The sequence below is a fragment of the Cervus elaphus genome, chromosome 18, assembly GCF_910594005.1.
Source record: "Cervus elaphus chromosome 18, mCerEla1.1, whole genome shotgun sequence".
In the NCBI taxonomy this organism is placed as follows: Eukaryota; Metazoa; Chordata; class Mammalia; order Artiodactyla; family Cervidae; genus Cervus; species Cervus elaphus.
This window is the reverse complement of record NC_057832.1, coordinates 97,864,981-97,878,047: the sequence shown is the minus strand read 5'-3', so window position 1 is coordinate 97,878,047 and position 13,067 is coordinate 97,864,981. Positions and strand designations below refer to the sequence as shown.

Below are 13,067 nucleotides of genomic sequence, written 5' to 3'. Positions count from 1 at the left end.
CATTGTGTTTCCAGCCTGAAGCACAATACCTGGCACATATTAGGTGAACAATAAATATCTGTTAAAGGAATAAATGAACACATTTGCTAATTTTTCTGTTGGGAGTTCATTTTTTATTGATTTGTAAGAACTCTTTATATATTTAAATCACTAACCATTTGTTTATTCAATATGTTGCCAATACTTTGCCCCTTGTCTTATATGTACCAATTTAATTTGTAGTATCTTTGATATACAGAAATGTTACATTTTTTATTTAGGTAAATCTATTTGTCCTTTCAAGATTTCTGCTTTTGGTGATGTGTTTGAAAAAGTCTTCTTCCAGCTCAATGTTATATAAATATTTGTCTATTTTTTCCTTTAATTTTTTTAGATTTAAATCTTTATTCCAAATGGAATTTATTTTTTGATATAGATATGATTAAGGCTCTAAATATTTATTTTGTTGTTGCATCATCACTTACTGAAAACTCCCTCTTCCACTGTTTTGAAAATTCTACACTTATCAAAAATTAAATTCTTAAATATATTTGAGTGGTTTCTGGATTTATTATTTATTTGCTTGTTTTTTGGGGGAGGGGCATCCTTCTATATTCCTGAACCATGTTTTAATTATTGTCATTTTGTAATCTGCTTTATTGTGTGATTAACTTTTTAATGGGGTAAGCATTACTCTTCTTATTCAAAATATTTTCAGCTATATTTGTGCTTTTATTCTTCCAGATAAACTTTAGTTATAGTTTGCTCAGTTTCCAAAAGAAACTGGCATTTTATTTAGAATTGCTTTAACCTCATAGATTAATTAGGGGAAAATGCCCATTGTTGTACTAGTTATTTTGCCATTCAGGAACTTGTCACATGTCAGGATTATTGAAAGCTTCCTATATATTTTTCAGCAATTTTGTAGGTGGTGTGTGTTTCTTGTTAATTGTATTATTAGATATTTTGTGTCTTTGTTGGGATCACATTCCTTTCATGTTTTATAACTGGTTGCTCCTTGTTGGGTCAGGCTATTGATTTCTGTAATTGGTAACTTTTCTGTACTCTTTCATTAATTTTTCTAGTTGATTCTCTTCTAAGTAGACAATCACTTGAAATATACTTAATAGTGATTTTCTTTCTTTACAATATTAATACCTCACATGTTATATGATGGTATTAATCTTAATTTTGTTCTTATTCCTGACTTTTTAGGAATACCAGTAATATTTCACTAGCTTTGAATGTTAGCTGTTTGATTGAAATAAATCTTTATCAGGCCAAAGAAGTGGTTTCCTGGTTCAAGCATCCTAAACATTTTATTGGAAGTTGTTGCTGAATTATATTAAATGTATTCTGGGCAAGAAGAGATGATCATATGGCCTATTGTTATAATAAATTACATTAATAGATTTTCTTAATATTGGATTATTTCTGTATGAGATGTATCCTGTTTCATCATAGTGGGTTTGTTTTCCTCTTTCAGCATAATACTTTGAATTCAGCTCCTTACATTTTAATTAGAATAACTGCATTTATATTCATGACTATGTTTGGACTATAGCTTTGCATTTTTAAATTCTGTCTTAAATAGCTTCAAAAAAATCTTGTTCCGTGTCCTAGATTAGTATAGAGTGTAGGAATTGTCAATTCTTTGAAGGTTTGGAGGAACTTACCCACCACACTGTTTAGGGCCCAAGCTTTTTTCAGGGTAAGTGAGTGGAAGATAACTCTCTAAAAAAATTTAAGTTTTCTTCTATGGTTTTGGCTTAGACAGGTTAACTACTATTTCTTGAGTATAAATTTTAAATAGTAGCAACTTTAAAGCAAATCATGCCTTTTTATTTAACAGTTTACCAGTCTTCTACATATAATCTTATAATTGAAAATATTTTTCTGTATATTTATAGTTATAGCTCTTTTCTCATTTCTAATCTTTTTAGTTACATTTTCTTTCTTTTATTAGACTTGGTGGTCTTCTAGAGAAACCAACATTTAATTATTTTTTCTATTTTCTACATCGTTAATATAACTTTTAATTTTTAAAAATTCCTTCCTTGTTCTTAAGTTTATTTTGTTGTTTTCAGAATATTTCTTTTTAATTAATGACTTAATTCATTGATTTTTATTTCTTTCTTATTTAATAATAGGACACATAAGGCTATACATTTACCTCTGAACAGTGACTGCATCTTAAAGGTTTTGGTATATAGTTCTTATTTGTTGCTATTTAAAAAAAATAGATTATGATTGCTGTTTTCATTTTGTTTTGACTGGTGTTATTTAGGATAGTGTTGTGAGGTTTTGTTATTGTTAACCCTGATTTTTTTTTAATAAAAAATAAATTTATTAATATTTATGTTGCTAATTCAATAAAGAGGCAATTTTGTTTGAAAAAAGTGAAATTATCCTTGAAGTTATCTCAAGTTATATGCAAGCATTATCTAGAGTTCTTTGTTATGAGATCCTACTAATTGCACTGACTAATGGTGACTATACTGGCTACTGACAACAGGGATTTGGTATGCCATTATAGTCAATAATTTACTGGAACTATGATTTATATATAGTATCATATTCATTCATGTAAAAGGCAAAAAAGAGCTTTAATAATGTTTATCACCTCAAAAATCCTCAGGTAATATGAAACTTAAAAGATCATCTAAAAATTAGAAAAACTCATTATCAAAGTTTATGAAATCAGGGGGATTTGAGAATTGTAAACAAGGAGTTTGAAGATTTTGGCATTGGAACAAGTTTTCTTTTAGATTTGGAAAAGATTGGTTTTAAAAATATTTATTTTTATACTTACACATGTAATTCATATACATCAAATAAAATAAAGATCACCTATAACTCTGTCACTCAGTAAAACACTGTTAACATTTTGTTATATTTTCTTCTAGGATTGTTTCTGTATATCCTCTTTCATTCTTTCTTCCTTTGGACAGAATTGGGCTCATATTCTTTTGCATCCTGGTTTTGTTTTTTTAGTTATTATTTGTTAGCATTTCCCAATGCTATAAAGAAGTGGAAATGGTTAGGAATTAATTTATTTCAGTATTAGTAACATAAGGATTGGGCTCTTCTTGCTGTGGTTTCTACTGTCCAGACTACTTGCTTTCTAACCCTGGTTCTTAAAAGAGTCGCCTAATAATCTTCCATTTAATTCTTTAATTTCTGTCATTGGCACTCAGGAATTCTGACTGATATAGTGATTTTCTTTTATTCGATTCATAGCATTTTCAGAATTCTAGTGCCAAGAAATATGCATGTGTGTACAAGTGTGCACACAAATGCACACACACCTAAGCACACACACACCCATGTAAGTTTACTTGGTTTATTTTGGATTCACAGACCACGTTCTTATATTAAAGCTTCTGAGAAGTTATGCATTAAAAACCTGCTTTAAAAATATGCATTTCAAACATTTCATTACAGAATACTGTACTTTTTCCTAGTAGAACTGGTAACTTCTTAAAATAAAACTTTAGGAAGCACTGATTTTGTTTATTAGCTTAGCAGCAGCTTGATGGCCCTTTCTCTTGGGTTCCACTCATCAGTTGAATTAATACTGATTTAGCATATTGAATAAGTTTCTTTTCTGGAGCCTCTTCTTGTGTGCTGAGAAGTTAGTTCCAGCAATACCTAACAATTTGATTTCAAAATTACCATCAGACCCGGGTAAGAGAGACCCTTGCTTTGGGACCCACTCTTTATATGGCCCTGCTCTGGCCCTCTTTCAGTCACTTTTGAAGAGTCTGTGGATCTAAGGGAATATGCCCACCTGGACCCTGAACACTCTTCTTTAGACTGCATTCTGGGTGCCTGGGACCCAGGATTCTCAATCCAAACAGCCTCACCTTCTGGAGCCTCGTCTAGTCCATCCTATCATGCCACTTGAGTTCTCTTAGGCCTAAAGGATGGTGAAAGGGTGGCTATTTGAAGGGTGTGACAGCTTGGTTCTGCAGACGGGAGTCCACATCAGTGTATGTGGGGCCCCTCGCAGTGTGGGATGCAGCTGGGGTATGGTATAAGGGCCAGTTATGATTAGGCTACCATGTTCCATTATGGGACACTGAGGAATCCAAGGATTCTTAACTTGAATGTAGCCTTCCAGGAAATTATGAGGGCATATAAGTGAGCATAGAGCAATAGAAGTCATTTAATAGTTTGTTGGCTTGGTTTGTAACTTTGAAAATATTTGGATGTAGGTTACTTCTACTTTTCTCTTGTCTTGGCCCTGTAAATATTAGGGGTGAGATTGGTGCTCAGATGGCTAGAAGCAAAAGTTACAATCCTGGGGGAAGTGGCACTTGGAAAGTCTTGGGGCCTCAGAGGAAAGTGGCAGCAGGGTGACACTTGGTGATAGAACCCAGGGAGGTAGGATATATATATATATATATAGATAGATATAGATAGATAGATAGATATACATATATATCTAGATATATCTATATCTATACATATATAGATAGATGCAAGCATTTTATATATATATGTGTGTATATATATATGATATATATATAGTTAGATGATAGATAGGTAGATAGATAGTAAGGTTGATAGATAGGTAAAACCCGGCTTCCCTGGTGGCTCAGATGATAAAGAATCTGACTCTGTGGCAAGAGACCCGGGTTTGATCGCTGGGTTGGAAAGATCCCTTGGAGAAGGGAATGGCAGCCCACTCCAGTATTCTTGCCTGGGAAATCCCATGGACAGAAGAGTCTGGTGGACTACAGTCCATGGGATGGCAAAGAGTTGGACACAACTGAACGAGTTTCACTTTTCACTAGGGCCTTATGGAGCCTGAAAGTTTAGCATGAAGCAACAGAGCCTTCTGTATTTGAATGAAATACAAATTAGATGATGAGTGTCTCAGCAGTGGTCATAGGTCACAGTGGGTTAAAGACTAGAGTCTAAGTCCTAGGCTTTCCAGAGGCCTCCAGAATTCTGTACTCTTAACAGCCTTGCAAAAATATGACAGATTTTTTTTTCCCCCACACTAGTGAGTGAAAAGTTCAGAATCAGATTGAATTTTACTTAGAAAATTAAAGTAATAGTACCATCTCTTATCCCTGAATGTGGTGGTGTGAGTCATACTACCGCAGTATGTGCAAAATGGTACAGAAAGAAGCGTGGACTGTCTTGGAAGTGTAAAAGAGGGACCTCCTTTGGTCTGGAAGTTAGGATTAAGTTCTTGAAAGAAGTAACATTTAGCTGAGTGATGGACAGTGAGCAGAGTTTTCAGGGACAGCATTCAATGGAGGAGGGAAAAGGTCATTGCAAACAGGATGGAAGGCTGTATGGGGAGGTTGGAAGTTGAAGAGGACACAGTGAATTAGAATTGAATAAAGGTCTGCGTGGTGTGGGAGTTGAAAGCAAGAAGGACACTGTGAACAGAAAAGACAGGAGAGGAATCCCGAGGCCTGATCACACAGGGCTCTCTAAACCATGCTGTGAACTTCAGGAAAACAGCAGACCATGGTTCCTACCTTCAATGAACTCAAGGTCTAGTGGAGAAAAAAGTCTAGTAAAACAATAATTAAAAACAAAGAGGTAGTGTGAAAGTGTTCATCGCTTAGTGGTGTCCAAATCTTTGCAACCCCATGGACTGTAGCCCACCAGGTTCTTCAGTCTATGGGATTCTTCAGGCAAGAATACTGAGTGGGTTGCCATTCCCTTCTCCAGGGGATCGTCCTGATCCAGGGATTGAACCCAAGTCTCCCGCGTTGCAGGAGGATTATTTTATCATCTGAGCCACCAGGGAAGCTTACTTAAAAAGAGGTAACTGCTACACTAAAGATATGCTCACTGTTATCTGGCATCCTGGGAAAAGGAGCATCTTAATTATTGCTGAGTGAATCAGAGAAGGATTTTTCAAGGCTGTGAATGTTTGAGTTGCAACTGAAAGTTTGGAAGCTTTCCCAGTAAACAAAGGGAAGTGAAAGAAAGAGAAAGGGAACAGCAAGGGCAAAGACATGGGATTAGGAAACATTCATATGGATGGAATTAGGGTGCATGCCTTATTAAGAGCTTGAATGTTTTCCTCTGGATGATGTCAAGTCTTTAAAGACTTATGAGTTGACTGGCATAATTAGAAAGATCAGTCCAAGGACGATGGAGAGGATAAGTTTGAGAGTCATGAAACTGGTGCAGGGGGATGTGGTAAAAATTTGTTGCCATAATACAGGTGAGAAGTAGAGCTCCTGAAAGATAGAATTTGTAGTGGGGGTGGGGGGAAGATCAAGGGATGTTTTGGACATAGAAGGAACCAACTGGTTTTCCCAGATCTTTGTGCCTTACTCTCACTTTCGCTTCAGACCACCAGTATATTAAAAATGGGCCAATCTGTGGAAGGAAGGAATCTGATGACTCAATTACAGTAATGTGTCAATGACTGATAACAGCTGGGTATCGCTTCTCGAGGACTTTGAATTTAAAAGAATGTGTATGAGTTCCCTGGTGGTCTAGTGGTTAGGATCTGGCACTTTTACTGCTATGGCCCAAGTTCAATCCCTGGTCAGGGAACTGAGATCCTGCAAACTGTTCAGTGTGGGGAAAAACAAAATCTGAAAAAGAATGAATATATATGTGTGTAACTGAATCAGTTTGCTGTACATGTGAAACTAGCACAACACTGTTAATCAACTATGGCCAATACATTAAAAAAAAAAAGAAGAATACTCTGAAATGGCAATGAATGTGGAATGATGGACTTCAGATGCTTTGGATCTTGGCAGGGAGGTATTTACTGGGTGGGAAAAGGAAAAAGAATTTCCTGACTTCTCTTACCTCAGTGGTTCTCAACGAGGGGCAATTTTGCCCTTTCAGCAGACATTTATTTGGCTGTGTCTGGAGATGTTTTTGCTGGCACAACTTGGGGTGGAAGTGCTAGGGATTAGAGATGAGGTAGAAATGCTGCTAAAATGCACACCCTAAAACAAAAAATTGCCCAGCTCAATAGGCAGTGTAGCCAGGGCTGAGAAACCCTGCCTTAAACCATGACATGAGTGACTCTATATTAAGTCTTGCCCTATCTCTGAGTTACATAATTATTAGATTGAACAATCATGACTTGAGGGATGAAACCATAAAGTGACTTCTATTCTTGTCAACTCTTACTTTAAAATGCTTCCACGGGGCTTGTCCTGGCCCTGGCCTTGGATGAAAACTTGGGCCCATCTCATGAATTTTCTGGTCACTGGCATACAATGAAAAATGTCTTTTATTCATTTTAAACCACAGAGTATATTCTAAATTCAGTAATTAGAATGTCTAGTCCCTTGTAATAATCAAAACTTCAAGCTTGATTTAAAAGGACGAGGGTGTGGCAGGCTTCTTTCCTGTTAGTGGTCCTACCCCCACCCCCACCCCAAAGCTTGTATAGCCTTGGGGTTGGAATATGGGGTAGAGAAACGGGGACAGGACTGAGACAGTTCTTAGTGAACTGATAGTGCGATGAACTGGTGTGGAGCTCACTGGAGTGCCTGGCAAGTGTTTACAGCTGATTCTAGCTCCTTGGAGATTTCCAGGGTCCCTCTCACTTGGAATTCCCCTCTGTAAGTCATGCACTTTCCTCTAGGCAGGGCTTTTTGAAAAATCTATGGTGAAGAACTAGGATTATGTGTGTGTGTGTGTATGTATGTATGTGTGTGTGTGTGTGTGTGTGTGTGAAAGAAAGAGAAAGAGAACAGGAACAGTAATTTTTAATTATTTCCTGTCTGTTATTGACCCAATAGTTTTGAAATATATGATAAACATGAATTGCTAGTAAAATTTAAAACAAATGCAAAATATAAAGCTGCATTTTAAATAATCACATTCTGCAACACAAAATTACTCTGTCAAACTGCTACAAAATTTTCCTTAAAGCTTACTTTCAATTTCTGTCCTTTTTCAACATTACAGACTGGGAGCCAGCACCAGTCCTCAGACTGGAGAGCACTGATCTAGCTCATTGCTTGCCCCTTCCTTTGTGCCCTGGAAATGTGACATTTGGTTTCTTTTTTCCGAGGCCTCCTCCCCTCACACCACCTGAATATTCTCTCTCACTCACGTTGCCAATGTCATCTGGCCAATGAAAGACACAAGGCATCACCTGCTCTGACTTGGTCTTGGAGCACAGATTGCCTACCGGGGCTGCCTCTGCCTACTCACCTCCCAGCCGCTAGCCCACAGGCACTCCCCAGGTGGGGTCGACAGAATTGAGAGCCCTCCATCCCCACCCCCTACAAGATATCCATACCTGATCCCCAGAACTTATGAGTATAATTGCTTTATGTGGCAAAAAGGACTGTGTCAAAGTGGGGGATGATTAAATTAAGGATCTTCTCATGGGAAGATTATTTTACATTCTCCAGGTGGGCCCAATGTCATCAGAGGGGTCCTTATAAGTAAAAGAGGAGACAGGAGTGCCAAGTAGGTGGGATGACAGACAGAGGTTGGAGTGATGCACCAAAGAACATGGGAAGCCTTTAGAAGCTGGAACAGGCAAGGAAGTTGGTTCTCCTTTAGCATCTGCAGAAGGAACACAGTCCTGCCGACAACTTGATTTTAGCCTGTTGAGACCACATCCCTCCAGGACGGTAAGACAATGAATTGGTGCTATTTTATTTACTTTTTATTTTGTTTTTAAATAGTATTTATTTGGCTGCATCGGGTCTCAGTGGTGGCACGCTGAATCTTCACTGTGTCTTTCCTAGTGGTGCTTGGACTCTCTAGTGGTGTCTACAGGATCGTAGCTACGGCACAGGTCTGACCAGGGATCAAACCCATTCCCCTGCATCGCAAGGCGCATCCTTAATCACTGAACCACCAGGGAAGTCCCAAGTTGTGCTGTCTTAAGCCACTAAGTTTGTGATGGTTTGTTATAACACTACGAGAAACTAAAGCAAGCAAGTCAGGCACCAGCTCACTGTGGCCTGAAACCTGAAGAGACACATAATAACTGGGTGCTCTCTTTCAAGTCCCTCTACTTTGACTTGTCATAAGTCAGATTTCAGTTTCATTTTTAAAACAGCATGGTGCTTAAGTGCTTGGCATCGTTCCCTTTTAAGCATCTTTATTGCTTGTTTGTGGAGGGAAGAAAAGGACTAAAGCCTCAACTTGAATGGTAGTGCTTTATGATCAGTTTATCCATTTTGAGCTGAATGAAAAACATTCCCCAAATTACAAACCTTAAATTTCATAATGTTACTTCTATGCCATTCTTTAACAGAGTGAATTATTTCTAACTAAAAGGGCTGTGCAATTAGCAATTTAATTTATTTGATTGCTTTGATAATTTTCTCTGACACTTTTCTTTCATCCAAATACTCTAAAGTGCTTTGTAGAAATTAGATTTCATGCAAATAGTATCATTAATCCTCCTTTGTAGGCTTTTGCTTATAGTGTTAGCAGAAATCTGAAAATGATATATGCAAACCCAAGTTTCTTAGGATAAAACAACACGAGAGCAGCCTGCCATTGTTTAACTTACTTGGCTTTTCCATATTCTGTGGTGTGTGATTGTTTATCATTGTGCATAATAAATCAAACACCTTGGCCTAATGCTAATCTTCTGAAAGTACTTCAGTTATTATATGGTTCTGTTTTTTTCATCAGTAGGAGCTCTGTTATTTAATGAAGGTAGACTGAGGTTCAGAAAGAAAGGACAGTGAAGGCAAGACTTAAAGTTCACAGCCCTCAAACGTTCCTATTTATCCTTTATAACATAGATATTTGCAGACTAATTAAAATGTAAGATGGTACATTAAATCCCATGGAATGCCAAAAATTATTTCTCTTGATTAATTGCCCTGGAAATATCTCTTAAGTAATTGGGTGATCATCCTCTTGAATGTAACTATTCCCAGTAGTTGCCCACACCAGCACCATATCATATACATAATATCAAAGAAGATGAATGAAGAATGAAAGATATGTAACCTGAGAAAATCCATGATGAAAGGACTGATTTTATGGCAGAAAAGAATGGTTTAGCATAGTCAAACTTAAAAAAAAAATGTCATGCTTTCTTTAAAATTTTTTCTTTTAGTCCTCTGGGTTCTCATGTAAGTTGAAAAGATGATAAATGAACTCAAAAAAGAGAAATGGTTTGCTTTTGAGCCATCACTGTTCCAGGGCCTCCATCAAAGAAAGTCAGTTCATTTTGACTGAATAAGTTAACATAAATGAATGAAAAGAACTGAAGTACAAATGGAAACAGAGTGTGGTTTAATGGGATAAGCAAAAGACGGGGAAATGGATTGGATGCCTAATAGTTGTTGGCTACTGACACTAATTTTATCTGTTAATTCTGACTTCTTGGTTGTGAATAAAGTGGAATCCATGGAACTCATTTAACTCATTGTTCTTGGAAAGTATAAGTTAATAAAAGAGAAACCCTCATTAACATAATGAGACATAGAAAGTCCAACTACAAAATATATTATGGTTGAAGATGGAAGGAAGGCTGATGTTAACAATTGGGAAAAACAAAATGAAACCTTGAATTAATCAGGTTTATATTTCTATTTTCAAGACTACTCTTTCGTTTGTTTTAGGTAATATTTTTTCTAAAATTGCTTGCTAACATATCTAAATATCTACCAGTAGATTTGTATTTTATATCTTTTTTATTGCAGAAATGCACATCATTAATACTTTTCTAGGCTGCCACCAGAAACCACATTTTAAATTGTTCCTTAAATTTAAAAGAATTCTCTTTCTCATTAGAAGAATAAATATAACTCTATTAAGGCCCACTGTAATTCCAGAAATTTAATTAATATCAATGTAAATTAGTCTTTAAGCTTCAACTTACATTAAATTTATCCCCATTTTAGTTGTATAACAGGAAAGAACATTTTAAAGATAATTTTCACTTATGTGTAAAAATGACCCTTGATATGACAGCTGAGTCTGCTCTTTTCAGAGAGTATGTAGACTCAGTGGAGATGATCCCTGATACTTCCTGAAATCAGCACCGTTTCTTCCGTAGTTCATTCCTTTCTAAATGCATGTTCTGCTTTTATGTTACATGTTACACCGTGGCATTGGTGGCTGTAGTGATGTAGTGTCCTTGACTTTGCAGCACACACATGATCACTGCTTTTCATACACTCCCCTCATCAATCATGCGATGTGCTTTGTTGGTACTACTTGTTGAGTTTAACTTAAACAAAAAAAATGGTTAAAATTATCTTCAAAAACCTTGTCCTCTATAGCATTGCAAAGCCATCAGGTCTATAACAAGCCATGAAGGTAGAAGGTTAGGCTTATGACAGTTGTCAAGAGATACAACATGAAATTTAGAAAGAAGAGGAGGGGAAAAGTATGATTTCCATGATTGGAGCCCTTGGGAGTCCAGGATAAACACAAGTATGCTTCACCCAAATGCAGCATGCCATAGGTGTTTTTGTCAGAGGCTTACTCTGCCAGACTGCTTACATCTGAATCAGAGAGGATATAGTAGTCTGTGCAATATCTGCTGACAAACTTCTGTGCTCATGAAGGCTGGCTTTCAAGTCACACTAGAGCAGAGTTCATTGGCATGGACAAGCTCTGTGAAGGCCCAGTGAAGCGCAGGTGAGTGGAGAGGACTGGAAAGTGGAGAGGAGAGGAGAGCACCCATGGTCAGCCTGCTGCCTTCACGTGCCCTTCACATGTGGACCTTGCCAGACTCCTTTGGGAACATAGTTTTTGGGGCTCCAAGGAAGCTGAGGATTGGGGGAGGGGATATTCTGTCTCTCACAGGTACCAAATGATTTCTTGCTTACAATTCAGAAAGCAATAAATTCCTCGTAGAGGCACATGATCAACATTGTATGGGTTGGATGCTTATAAGAAATAATTATTTCAATAGTTAAAGAAAAATGAAACTCCCAGACTTGATGGAAGAGGTATTTTGGAAAGCTCATGTTACTACACAGAGAATTCAGCCTGTAACAAAGAAACTTAGAGTTTGAAAGAAAAGGTAGGATTGTCCTAAAATCTGTCTCGTCTAGAAGCGAGATAAGGTTGCTCAGCTTCCTTGGGACTCAGGAATAGAACCAAATGGAACAGTACACACTCAATTCCCCATGAAATTTTTTTGGTTAAGACGAAACATTTTTTGATCAAGAAAAAAAAAATGTTACTCTATGATTTAGCATTGAAAAGTCACTATGTACAGAGAAAGGCACAGACTCAGAGCAATAGGACGTATGTTTGATATCAGTCAATCAGGTATTCATTGTTGGAGGAATAACTGCAATTCTGTATCTTCTTGCAAAGCAAAATCTAGTGCTCTAGGGTACCTAAGAGAGGAAGTCCCTTAGGAGGGGACTAAGCAGATGAAGCTATAGTATCTTTCTTCCTCAGATACCTGCTGAAGGACTGTGTACTGCAGGCCAAGCAAAACCCCTGAAGGCAGAAGAGTCACATTGTTTCAGATGAGTGATAGAATTTGAAAGCAACAAGTGAAGCTGGTGGGGTCAGTCATGCCTGGTACAGTCCTATCATTAAGGCATCAAACATGTGTTTATCAGAAACTTCTTCCTATCTTTGAACTGAAACGCCTTAACTTCCAGCAACATGTGATTTTTGTCAAGTGAGAATAATTAAACTACTAGTTTAGTCAAAGTGGAAATGCTAATAAAATGCAGGTGTTCTTTGATCCATCTCAAAATTATACTGTCAAAGCAAACCTGCTATAAAATATCAAGATCCAGTGACCACAGCTTACTTGACACCTGCCTCTAAGTGTAAAAATAATTCTTTTAGTAAGTGTAAGATTACAAATTCAAATGATAAGAAAGCAGCATTATTTATTTCTTGTTGCTGAGTTGCTAAGTCATGTCCAACTCTTTGTGACGCTGTAGAGTAGCCCGCCAGGCTCCTCTGTCCATGAGGTTTCCCAGAAAAGATTATTGGAGTGGGTTACCATTTCCTTCTTAGTAATACATATAAGAGTGGCACCTTAGGTTCTGAGAAATGCACTCATTTTTCTGGAATCCCGAGTCTCACACAGTATCAGGCACCCAGTGAGAGGCTGTTGACTGACTGGAAGAATGAATGGTGCAGTGGCCTTCAGAATTGGATGCGCTTTTCACCGGGCACTC

The 13,067-nt window shown here is 37.2% G+C and overlaps 1 non-coding gene across 1 annotated transcript; it reads left to right on the top strand.

Moving 5' to 3' along the window:
- The first annotated feature begins 6,441 nt into the window (after nt 1-6,441).
- TRNAK-UUU lies at nt 6,442-6,513 on the top strand. The gene has a single exon. It is a non-coding gene; the product is annotated as a tRNA-Lys (tRNA).
- The last annotated feature ends 6,554 nt before the right edge of the window (nt 6,514-13,067 follow it).